Here is a 12,142-nt window from a genome sequence, read left to right as displayed (position 1 = left end):
ACACATCCCACAATATAGTCTATCTGGTCCCCAAGCATCCTGAAAGCGTAGCATCTTCATCCCATCTCATCCCATGCTGTGCTCCTACGCATGGCACCCTGCTGTCTATCACAAGCCCTCTGGTTGACCTCTTCATGGTATAGACCCTCCATTTTCCAGCCATTTTTTTTTTTTGTTTTTATTATCTATTTCTTTTTACCTTTTGACTTCCCCGTATGGCATGTGGGATCCTAGTTTCCTGACCAGGGACTGAACTCACAACCACTGCCCTGGAAGCGTGGAGTTTTAACCCCTGGGCCCCCAGGGAGGTCCTAGACAGCCATTTTCCTGTCAACGCTCTGTCTCTTCCTTCTCCTCTTGCCAGGCGGGGCTCCTCACAGCCCCCAGCCCACGTCCACACATCTAGCTTCCTATCTCGTGACTTCACTGTTATTCTCCTCCTCTTGTTATTGCTCTTCTCTCATGTTTACATCCCAGTCTAGACGTCCCACCTGTCTATGACGTCTTCTCAGACTATTCCTCCTTCTTGGATTCCTATTGTTCCCACAGAAGTTTCCACGAAGTTCAGTGTTTAATTTTGTTTGCTCGTTGTCTCACTGTTTATCTCTTCCACTAGACTGTGAGTTTCTCGGGTCAAGGACTCTGCCCTACTTTTTTTGGTGATCCTTACTGGGCATAACATAATACTGGGCTCAGGGATGGTGCTCATCTGGTGGACTGATCTCGCTTGGTGGAGGGACCTGGCATCAGACCAGACAGCAAATGAACATGAGTTGATTTAGTGTCTCTGATGAGCGACCTAGTGGCCTTGCTCGACATGGGTTATTTCTCCAATGCTAGATGCCAACATCAAATTCATGGGAAGGTCAAAAAATTACAAGCTGGTCAATTCGTTTTCTGTAGTAGAGTTGCTGCTCTCCTCCCAACTTGAGCAGCTGAGGAACCCATCTTTTCTGATTCCTTTCCCAGTGGGCTCTTCCCTAAAGAGGTACAATGACTGGGCAGGGGGCGGGGGGGAGGGAGGGTGGTGGGAGGGTCAAATGAGTTGTCCGAGTGAAAGACCACAGCAAGTAGACTCTGATTTATAACCTCCAAAGTAATACATTAGAGAATGGAAAGTAGCTCAAGGCCAATGTTTTAGAATAAATCATGAGACAGTTTTTTACCAGCAGAGAAGTCATTGGACGCTGTGCAGTCTTGTTCAGCATCAGCATGTTTAATGGCCATTCATCTAAGTTCAAGTTGCCTCAGGCAGATTTCAGAGCGGCCAGTACTTTGGAAATCTAATAGCAGAAAGAATTGAGTTAGTATATATGGACACATTTGGAAACTATGTCATACTTTCCAAACTGTGCTCTCAAGCTCCATCTTAAGAGTTGAATCCTTCTGAGTTGGAAAGAATGCCAAAGGTTATCTGGTTGGAAGAGGGATGACACGTCTGGAATACTACTAACACACTTTTCACTTTTGTGTTTCATGGGTTGATCCATCCCTTCACTTTCCCATTTTCTCAGAGACATAAGCCTACCTTCAGACTTCGACAGCATGAATGCAAAAAAAAAAAAAAAAAAAAAAGGTAATATGCTGGTTTTCCCGACCCCAAATAGGTTTTTTGTAGGCATGATAGCAGTAAAAACTAGGTTTTGTTGAGGGAGAAATAAGATTTTCTAAATTGATTTAGCTCCCATTTAGCATGACTTGCTAAAGAGCCAAGCTTGTAAGTAGGACTCAGATCCTGGAACTGCTTCCATGCAGGTGAGAACTGGTTTTGCTAGTGACAACTAAGGCTTCCCAGGTGGCGCTAGCGGTAAAGAACCTGCTTGCCAAAGCAGGTGGCGCAAAAGACCCAGGTTCCATCCCTGGGTTGGGAAGATCCCCTGGAGGAAGAAATGGCAAATCACTCCAGTATTCTTGCCTGGAAAGTTCCATGGACAGAAGAGCCTGGACGGCTGCAGTCCATGGGACTGCAAAGACAACTAGACTAGGAGGTTTGAATTGTAGAGGCAGGAAGCCTGCCCATTTCTGGTCCCAAAGGACCATGAGAAGAAAGAAGACAGAGGCTGCTGAGACATTCAGCTTGATTGTCTGTCTCTGGGCTGCCCTGAGCGGGAAGTGTGTTAGATGTTTGTTGTTGTTCAGTCGCTAAGCTGTGCCCAACTCTTTGCGACCCCATGGACTGCAGCATGCCAGGCTTCCTTGGCCTACCCTATCTCTTGGAGTCTGCCCAAACACATGTCCATGGAGTTGGTGAGGCCATCCCACCATCTCATCAACACAAAGCCTCTCCCTGGTTTCAGACTGCATGAAACACAGGCTCCCCACACCCATGTGGGAGTGGCCACATCAGAGTAAACTCAGCAGTACTCTGTGGTCAGACAGTGGAAGGGCTAGCATTTAGCTTTCCCGAGCTACCCCCAGTTCCTGTGTGGTGTGGAAAGAACTTGGAATCTCCTGGGTGACCCTGGAGGCACAGATGCTGGGTGGAACCTGGTTAGAGCACATACCAGAGAGGAATGACCATGGTGGGGGCAAGATGGTGCTGTGGGCTAAGGGTCCTGACCTCATGATTCAGCCAGGGGCTCAGCACCAAGGGAGACCCAGGGGCCCACACTCCAGGGGCGACCCAGGGGCTCAAGGCACCAACAGAGACTCCCAGGTCAAACCAAGGGGAAAAGGAGGCAGGGCTCCAGATCAGTCAAGACAGAAAACGAACCACCAGCTGCCCAGCCCAGCAACAAACACTGGCCTGAAGCCAAGGAATGGGACAAGCAGAACTTCAGTGGTCAGCAGTCCAGGGAGCAGCCCAGACCAGCCACCCTGTAACAGACACGATGAGGATCCAGGAAACCCCGTGTGGACTCGAGCCTGCTCCCCTCTACCCCCGGGGAACACAGTGAGTCCCGCTCACACACTCAGGCGGAGACTGAATTATCTACAGAAAACTCCTCCTAACTGTGGAACTGGGCTGAGATTACAGGGCTGGCGTTAACCTGGTCTTCCACCTCACAGGGGGACAGGGGCTCATTGAAAAGCTCCCAGCATTTAGTCACATCTTCCATACTCGACTCAGAGGATGGTGGGCACTTTGATGACTTTGCTCCCCGACATGAGCTTCTCCATCGCGTGTAGGAAAAGGCTCACAGGAACCTTGGGACCAGGCGAAGTGTTTATTATGGTCTCCACTGTACATGGTGCAGAATGCAAGGTCGGGGATGAAATGTCTCATCCACGGTCAAGAGGCATAAGGTTCAAAACTACAAGAGGGGGACTTCCCTGGTGGTCCAGAGGCTAAGACCCTGTGCTTCCAATGCAGGGGGCCTGGGTTCAATTCCTGGTCAGGGAACTTATTCCCACATGCTGCAACTAAAGATCCCACAGGCTGCAACGAAGACTGAGATCCTGCATGCCACAACCAAGACACGGTGCAGCCAAATAAATAAATAAAAATAAATATTGAAACACACGCACACACACAGGAGTTAAACCTTTTGACCCCAGCTTCCCGCTCCTCTGGCAGGTCTGTGAGCCCCTCCTAGGAATGGGAGGGGGGTGCCTATGCACTCAGGCCAGGGGAGCCCCTGGTGAAAGGTGTGTATGCTCAGAAACAGGCTTCAGTTTCCCGTTCTAGTCCTGGTCATACCTTCAGCCTTCATTCCGGGGGATCTTCTGGCTGGAGAAGTCCCTTTGGCATTTTTGCACCTGGTGGGGGCGTGGGGTTGGCCAAAGTCCACCCTCCGCTCATGATGCCAAATGTTCCGGTCGGCACCCAGCTAACAGGATAGTGACAGAACAAAGTGTTTCCGTCTCTCTCATTTCTCCCAAGTATCTCCTAAAATTGAAACCTCTGCATTGGCTGCAGTTTTCCTCCATCTGCAAAAACACATTAGGAAGAGAAAGAGGTTGGCAGCTGACTTCAGGCTTTTCCCCCCAGAGAGTTACTTACCTGACTTTAACCAGATGCTGTGTATCAGCCCGTCTCTCCCCTCCGCGCTCAGTGGGCAAAAGACAGAAGAAATACAAGGAATGCTTGTTACGCTCTGCACTCTCTCCCCCTCTCTTTCTCTTTCTCTCTTTCCCTTTTCTTTTTTTTCCCAAGACCGGATATACAAGTTCCAGAAGAGGAATATACATCCCTAGAGTCTGAAATCAAATCTGGAATTCATATCCTCTGCAAATGTACTTTATTAAAAGCAGGAATCAAGAAAGGTTTTGGAATTATTATATTGGAGAGCTTGATTGTGTAGAGAGGACTTGGAATTAGGGATAATTTTAGACATGTTTTGCAGGCAGCCTGCTCCTTGGATGAATGGAAACACTGGGTACTTTGGCATCAATCTTATCCCAGAGGTTTTAAAACCAGCCCTTAGACTGTGTTACCAACAGGAGAAGGAAAACAGGAGACTGCAGTAAGACACGTTCGTCTATGATTACGCAATCGAGTGAACTGACAGTGTTGTAGGGACACAGAGTAGGTAACATTTTCAGACATCAGGCTGTCAGCTGGGAGGGAGTGTTTGTAAAATCCACTTGCTGACACTTCATGGTGTTAGTGCAGCCCCAGACCATGGACATGGGTGGAAGGCATGAGTGTGTCTGTGTGTGTGGGCATATATATGAAGAAGCTGTTGAGGTCCAGAATCGGAGCCGGTGGAGACTGTGAGGGGCGGAAGTGGGGCAACTTACATGAAATCCATCTCCGCCCCCACCCTCTGCCCCCAACCCCCGCCCCCAGACCTGCTGGTGGCCGGTACTCCTGGCTCTTCCCTGGATGGGGAACCAGGAACTTGTCTGTTGTTCCCAGAAGGCCCAGACCATTTTCTATCAGTTAACTGTCTCTGAACTATTTTTCTCCCGCGGTTTGGAATCACAACCTTCTGAATGTCATTGCGAGCTCACGGTATTTCTCTGATGAAAACCGCCATTTCACAGGGGTCAGCCAACTCAACGGCGGGAGCACGGTGCCTATGGGATTCGCATTCTGGTAATAAAAGATGAGTCAAGCCCTCCAGCCCGTCAGAGAAAGGTGGGAGCCCCTGGAGACCCAGGAGGCGATTTTATACTCTCAGAGCGCCCTGGAAGTAGAGAGAGGAAGCCAGTGTTTCTGAGCTCTTTTAAAGGAGAGCTATTGCTCTGCTAGGTGGAAGGCTTCTCATGTGGCTCAGATGGTAAAGAATCTGCCTGCTAATGCAGGAGACCCGGGTTCGATCCCTGGGTGCGGAAGATCTCCTGGAGCAGGGAATGGATACCCACTCCAGTATCTTTGCCTGGAGAATTCCATGGACAGAGGAACCCGGCAGGCTACAGTCCATGGGGGTCCCAAAGAGTTGGACACGATTGAGTGACTAACACTTTGACTTTCGGAGGAAAAAGGTTGGAATGCTGAATGGATGCTTTGGGGGCGGGGGGCGGGCACAGTGGGTGTTGCTCTTCATTCACATCCAGGATGTACCTTGTTCCTTTATATAGAAAGTCCCCTCTCTTGGAACAGGCGGGAAAGTACAGCGAACATTTGGATGGCGAAGGTCCTTAACTTTTCACGTTGGCTGCCCTTTCCAAGACTTTTGAGTTATTGTCTTAATTACAGCAGCCCTAAAGAGGAATTTGAAATCACCCCTGCAGCTCCCAGGAGAAACAGAAGTGGACGCCTCTTCCCTGGATCTTGGACTGATTGGGGTTTCACCCACCTCCTTCTCTCTCCCTCCGCAGGGTCCTGGCCTCCAGAGGCAGACAGCGTGGGCCCGGATCCTCTGTTCTCAGCATCTCTGCAGGAAGGGTGGCTGCTTAGATTCCACGCTTCCTGCCGGCCTCTGACACCCCCTCCAGGGAGGTGGTTTGTAATGTTTGTCCCATAAACTCTTAGGTAACTGTTCTGTTCCACTCGGGGAGGTCACATGGCTCAGAGAGAAAAGCTGTGTTTTTCTTGTGGATATCTAAGGATGCTGAGCCGCGGCCAGACAGCATCGCCGCCAGAACCCCCAGTCTGAACAGAGAGCCCCGTTAGGGGAGCCAAGGGGAAATGACACTCCCGGACAAGGGTCAAGTGCAAATCTGAGCGTTGCAGAAGCCCTGGGCCTGGGACACGCATCTGTCTTCCAAGACTTCCCCGCAGTAACGCCCCCATTTCAAAGGGCACAATGGGTGAGTTGATACCTGGTTCTGAAATTCTCAAGCCCCTCGGCCAGAGGGTGCTGGGGCTTTTGTTCTCCCTGTGTTCACTTCTGGCCGCCTTTCCCAGCATTACTTCAGCCCTGGTTCGGAGTCTCCGCTCCCTATAGTTCAGGCCCCCCGGTTGGTCTCCAAAAGCCAAAGGTGTGTGTGTGCACTCAGTCATTTCAGTCGTGTCTGACTCTTTGCGACCCGGGCTGTGGCCTGCCAGGTTCCCCTGTCCATGGGGTTCTCCAGGCAAGAATACTGGAGTGGGTTGCCATTTCCTTCTCCAGGGGATCTTCCCCATGGAACCGGCGTCTCTTATGTCTCCTGCATTGGCAGACAGGTTTTTTACCCCTGGCACCACATGGGAAGCCCTTGCTTTACCCCACATGCATTGAGACAGCAGGTTCTGAGCATCTGGGAAGAAGGGAGCTGCAGCCCAGGACACTCCGGGCCCAGACTGGGCTCTACCCAGAGGCTGAAGCCGCACCGCAGGCAGAAACAGGGCCAACCACTCTTCACTAGGATGTTTTATCTTCTTTTTTTTTTTTTTTTTTAATTTGAGGTGTAATTGACACAACGTAAAATGCACATATATATTTATCAAAATATACCCTCATTTACCCTCTGCTCAGGTCAAACTCTTAGACACCCCCGAGACCGCAGGAACTCCTCTGATGCCCATCCTGCTATTAAACGCTTGGAGTCATCACAGAGAAGCTTCTGGCCCCGCAGCTGGGTGAGGCAGCTGCTGCAGATTCCAAAGCCTCCTTTTGAAAACTCGAAACTCAGAGAGATCAAGTGATCAGCTCCTGGCCACACGGCCAGTGAGAGATGTGTGGTGGCCGGAACCACACAGCTCTGGGCCCTTTCTCCTCTTCCTGGACTTCCAGAAAAGTGCAGAGCTGTCTTCTGAGACAGCTGAGAAGACTGACCACAGGCCAGGATGCAGATCACGCAGAGACCAGAGGGGCAGAGGCCTGGAGTCCTCTCTGCCCAAGCGACCCAGCGTCCAGGCTTCAGGATCCAGGCTGCCTCTCAGCTGGGGGCCACCCCTGACCGCCAAGCGTGTGATGTCTGTATCTCTCTTGACACCCATTCCTTCTCTACCTTGAATGTAGATAACCCATCCTCAGACTTTAGGATGCTCCAGAATCCTGGGTAGAGTGAGCTGTACATGTTGATTCTCCAGCTTGGGACAAGGCCCAAGAGTCTGCACATTCACGAGGCTTGTTCTCCTCCTACCCCCACCCCCGCACCTCCCCCCTCCCCGACACTCATCCAGGGGATCTTTGACCAACGTTGTGGAAGGGGGCCGCTCTCTGTCTCCTCCACCCTGGAAGAGGCATCAGTAATAATTTCCAAGATTCCACCCCATCACACCCGACCTCTCCCTTCCGGGAGGACTTCCCCTTTCCTTAACTTCTTCCTTCTTTTATCTTTGCTATCTGCCTCGTCCCTGGATTACGGTGTTGCTCTTGATCGTGATTCTAATATTCAACTTGTTCATCTAACCTCTAATCCTCTCTTGAATTGTCCCTTAATCTCTAGAAAGCCTTAATGGCTATGGTGATTTGAGACAGTCCACACACACCAGATACACAGACAAACACTCCTTCTACTGAAAACCCTTCTACAGTGTAAAGTCCAGACTCCTTCAAGAAGCACTGAAGACTCTTCAGTTTCTACTGCTTGCCTTCCAGTTTCATCACACATCCTTCTTCTCTGAAACCTATCCTTCCTTCTCATGACGATTTCCAGCTACTGTCATATCCTCGTGCTTAGGCAAACTCTGCTCCATTTGCTTGGAAAAACCCTCCTCCGGGGCCCTTCCTGTAAACACCTATTCAGTTTTCAGGACCAAGGCTGAAGGAAGGTTCCATCCTTTGGGAAAATCCCCAGCCTCTCCCAACACCCCCAGGAATGGATTGCTCCTTCTTTGGGGGCTCTGTCTTCTCCCCCTGGTGAATCCAGGAGCCCTGTATCCTCAGGGCCCTCACCGTGGGGACTGAGGGTGGAGGCTCAATCCAACACTTCCACGATGGTCCAGCATTAAAATCAAGTAACATATAAGTAAAAGTGTTTATAGTAAGTCCCCTACATTTCACCTTTCAAGCTATGAACTTTCACGATGCAAACGTTCATGGCATCAACATCAGCTGTGAGTGACACTTAAGCTTGCCCTTCGTCTCCTACTGCTGGTGGCGATCCTTCAGTTCTACCTCCTCCCACCTCCTCTCCTTCCTCCCGTAAGTAACTCTTCTCCCCTGTTCACTTGATGCCAGCCCCTGGATGCCAGCTGTTTGTACTACTACAACTTTCAAGGTGCTGTGCCATAAGATTCTAAATGTTTATTTTGTGTGTGGTTGCTTTTATGTATTACTTGTGCGAAACACATTACGAGCCTATTACAGTACAGTGCTATATAGCCAACTGTGTAAGGTATGTATGTTGGACTTACCAACAGACTGGACTTAGGAACAGGCTTTCAGACCAGAATTCATTTGTGTGATGGAGACTTACTGTATTATGTTTCCTATGTGCTGGGCACTGTTTTAAATGCTTTCTTCATATTAGGCTTATTTGTATAAAATGTGTTTTTCTCTGATGTTTGTAATTAGAGTGATCTGATGTCTGCATAGTGTAGTGTCTTAGGTTTCAGAGGAAGCAACTTAACTTTTAACTGTAGCATCTGTAAGAATCAATAAAGGCCATTGTCTCCCATTGATCTGAATGTTCCACTTCTATACTGAGCTTCTCTGATTCATTCATCCTAGTGGGATTTTTTTTTTAACTTGTTTTTTTTTGTAGGCTTAAAAAAAAATCTAGTTGAATAATTTGAAGGGCGATTTTATTTATCATGTCAACTCCATCTGCAATATATCTAAAAATTTGATTGCTCGCCTCAGCAGCACATATACTAAAATTGGAACGATACAGAGAAGATTAGCATGGCCCCTGCGCAAGGATGCCACGCAAATTCATAAAGCGTTCCATATTTTAAAAATAAATAAATAAATAAAAATTTGAATAAAAGTCAATGGGGGGGAAATTATTCAAAATATATAAATGATTCAACATACAGAGGTTTATTTTAAAAGCAAACTCTCCTGACCATGTCGGTTCCTGTAAGACATTTGGGGTGCCACAAGGAAGAGGACTGTCTCTAGACGAGCTTCATCCTCCCCTCGATTTATGATGCAGGATAGAGCTGAGGTGGATAGAGCTCTGTGCAGAAATGAGAAACCAGCAGCGGAACCCTCTAGACGCCTAGTGATCACTGGAATGTGTTGGCATTTCCCAGGGGGCCGTCACTTTCAAGCCACCAAAATGCGCTTCTCGATTCATTAATCTCTTAGTCAGGGTGGGAGTGGAGACAGGGAAATCTACTCCAGATAAGCATGAAGTACAATATGACTTTGCCTTCTTACAAAGAGCCATCATTCACGTAAATTGCATCCTTCAACCTTTCAAGGGATTAAATGCTACACGACAGACAGCATCTGGTTCAAACAACAGCAAATCAAAGAGGGTAACAATACACCGCGTGGTGAGTAACAGGAGGCTCCTATATCCATAAGAGGCCAACAGCAGAGGGGAAAAGAGCCCCGTGAGAGGCACCGTAAGAAGGTACACCTGTAGATGTGTTGGGGAAGATAGTGATGTTGGCCAGCATAATAACGCCATTCTTCCAACGTGACCCAAAGCGGCAGGCAGTCGCCCTCCTTCAGGGGCTGGAACACAGCTCTCGGTGACCCAGGGACCAGAAGAGAGAATAGGGTACAGAGACGCTCCTTGCCGAAAGTCACCAGCCTGGGACTTTAATTAACATGCAGACTCACGTTGGCTCCTTAGAGGGTCTCATTGGAAAGCAGAGGGAGAGGCCATTTGTCTGGAATTCGATAAAAAGGACTTGGAGTTTGACTTCTTTGTTTCGTCTCCCTTTTCTCACTCTCCCCCACCTCGAGTCTCCTCCTCCCCTGGTCTCCAACGCGGGCTCTCATTACTCTCATGACCTCTGCCCTTTGACCCTTCCAAGGAAGGATCAGATGCATGCCATTCACACCTCCGTGTAAAGTTAATCCTCTGGCATTTCCCAGGTATTCTGTTTTAGCCATAACCCCCTATGAAAAGCTCTCCTCTGTTAAAGGAATTTCAGGTTGAGATGAGTGTGTTTGGGGTTGGGGGGAGGGCACTGATAAGAATCAAATTCTGGAAGGTTTGAGTGGCATCCGCCTTGAGCATCTCAGGCCATCCTTTTTTGGGACTCCCCCCAACACCCCAACCTCCACTGGGAGTATTAATATATTGAACGGTAGAGTGCTCAAAACTATCTGTGTGCTTTATTTCTGTATTCATCTCTTTTAAAGTTAGTTTTAATTTCTATCAAAGCTATACACCCACCTTTTCTTTTCTTGAGTGGTGCTCAAAGGTGGTTGACATTTAGACTCCTCTGGGAAAATGTTTTAAAATCCTGAAATCTAGATTTCCCTCCAGACCAGCTAAGTAAAGCCTATTGGAGATATGGCCCAGATCTTGAGGGTTCTGAAGAGCCCGGGTGATGTAGCCAGTGGGTGCGCCATGCCCATGGATTTGAGGGAGATAAACTTACAAGGTATATTTAAAACCAGACCAACGCACCTGCACGCTCAGTCGCTTCAGTCGTGTCCAACTCTTTGCGACCCCGTGAACCACAGCCAGGCAGGCTTCTCTGTCCATGGGATTCTCCCGGCAAGAATACTGGAGCGGGTTGATATGCCCAAACAGCAATATCCCCAAGACTTCCCGCTCCCCATTCCCCATCCTCCAGAAACAACAAATTCAATGACCTGAGCTGATACATATAGTAGTTGCCCTCATACTTCTAAATCACATGATTATAACGCTGGTCCTAGACTTTTCAGCTTTAACCATCCATCAACTTCCCACCATGGAAAATATGAGTTAGTCCTCCTCCAACACCACTGCCGACCCCTCAAAAACTCGGCTTCCTGAATCCCACATCATCCCAGTACTGTTATCATTTGGTTGCATCGATATTTGTATTGTGACTCTCTTCTCTGTTCCCTGAGTTTTCTCTGTCCTCATCATTAATCCAACCCCCAACTCTTCCCAAAGCGTTCTCCTCTCACTTGGTTGAAATCACTTGAGGAAGTCTCTCCCACTGCCCGGGGACCTCCCATCTGGGCCGGCCCCTTGTCGGGAGCTGCTGGGTGACCATCAGCCTGATGATACCATCTTTTCTTGTTTTGGATCCTTTGTCTTTTTTTTTTCCCTAGCTTCTTTTTTGTGGGTTTAATCCTCGAGGAGCTTCTGGGGAAAGAGTACATGAGAGTAAAGATTCTGAGACCTCGACTGTCTGAAAATTCACTCTTCTCTCCTGGAGTTTGGCTGAAGATAGAATTTTAGCTGGAGGGGTTTCCCTGGTGGCTCAGGGCTAAAGAATCCACCTGTCAATGCAGGAGACATGGGTTCCATTCCTGGTCTAGGAGGATCGCGCATGCCGTGGAGCGGCTAAGCCCGTGCACCCTGACTACTGAGCCTAGAGCCTGTGCTCCAGAACCTGGGAGCCACAACTCCTGAGATGACATTCTGCAACTACAGAAGCCCAAGGGCCCAAGAGCCTGTGCTCCGCACCAGGAGAAATCACCACAGTGAGAGGCCTTTTCACCGCCGTGAAGAATAGCCCCACCTGCCATAATTAGAGAAAGCCCGCAAAGACCCAGTGCAGCCAAATAGATAAATACACTATTTAAAAAATTTCCTCCTTCTCCTCACTCTGGTCTCCCTTTTTGAACTTCCTCTTGTTCGAATATTGAACTTCAAGGATTTGCCCTCTAAATGTCTTCTATTTTTCTCTACTCTTTTTCTAAAAAATTTTACTCAAGTATAGTTGGTTTAAAAGCTGTGTTTAATTTCTGCTGGACAGCAAAGTGATTCAGATGTACACATATATTCTTTTTCATATTCTTTTCCATTATGGTTTATCGCA

At 48.6% G+C, this 12,142-nt stretch overlaps 1 long non-coding RNA gene and 1 other non-coding gene across 2 annotated transcripts; one reads left to right on the top strand and one right to left on the bottom strand.

Moving 5' to 3' along the window:
* Positions 1-1,172: 1,172 nt before the first annotated feature.
* LOC136176944 (uncharacterized) lies at positions 1,173-4,057 on the bottom strand. The gene is made up of 3 exons (XR_010664653.1): positions 3,944-4,057; positions 3,641-3,870; positions 1,173-1,283 (listed from the first exon to the last, which is right to left on the bottom strand). It is a non-coding gene; the product is annotated as an uncharacterized lncRNA (long non-coding RNA).
* A 4,989-nt stretch (positions 4,058-9,046) lies between these two features.
* LOC136143888 (U6 spliceosomal RNA) lies at positions 9,047-9,153 on the top strand. Its single transcript, XR_010658396.1, has one exon. It is a non-coding gene; the product is annotated as a U6 spliceosomal RNA (small nuclear RNA).
* The last annotated feature ends 2,989 nt before the right edge of the window (positions 9,154-12,142 follow it).

This window comes from Muntiacus reevesi, chromosome 10 (assembly GCF_963930625.1).
Source record: "Muntiacus reevesi chromosome 10, mMunRee1.1, whole genome shotgun sequence".
Taxonomy (NCBI): domain Eukaryota; kingdom Metazoa; phylum Chordata; class Mammalia; order Artiodactyla; family Cervidae; genus Muntiacus; species Muntiacus reevesi.
This window is presented reverse-complemented; position numbering and strand designations above follow the sequence as displayed.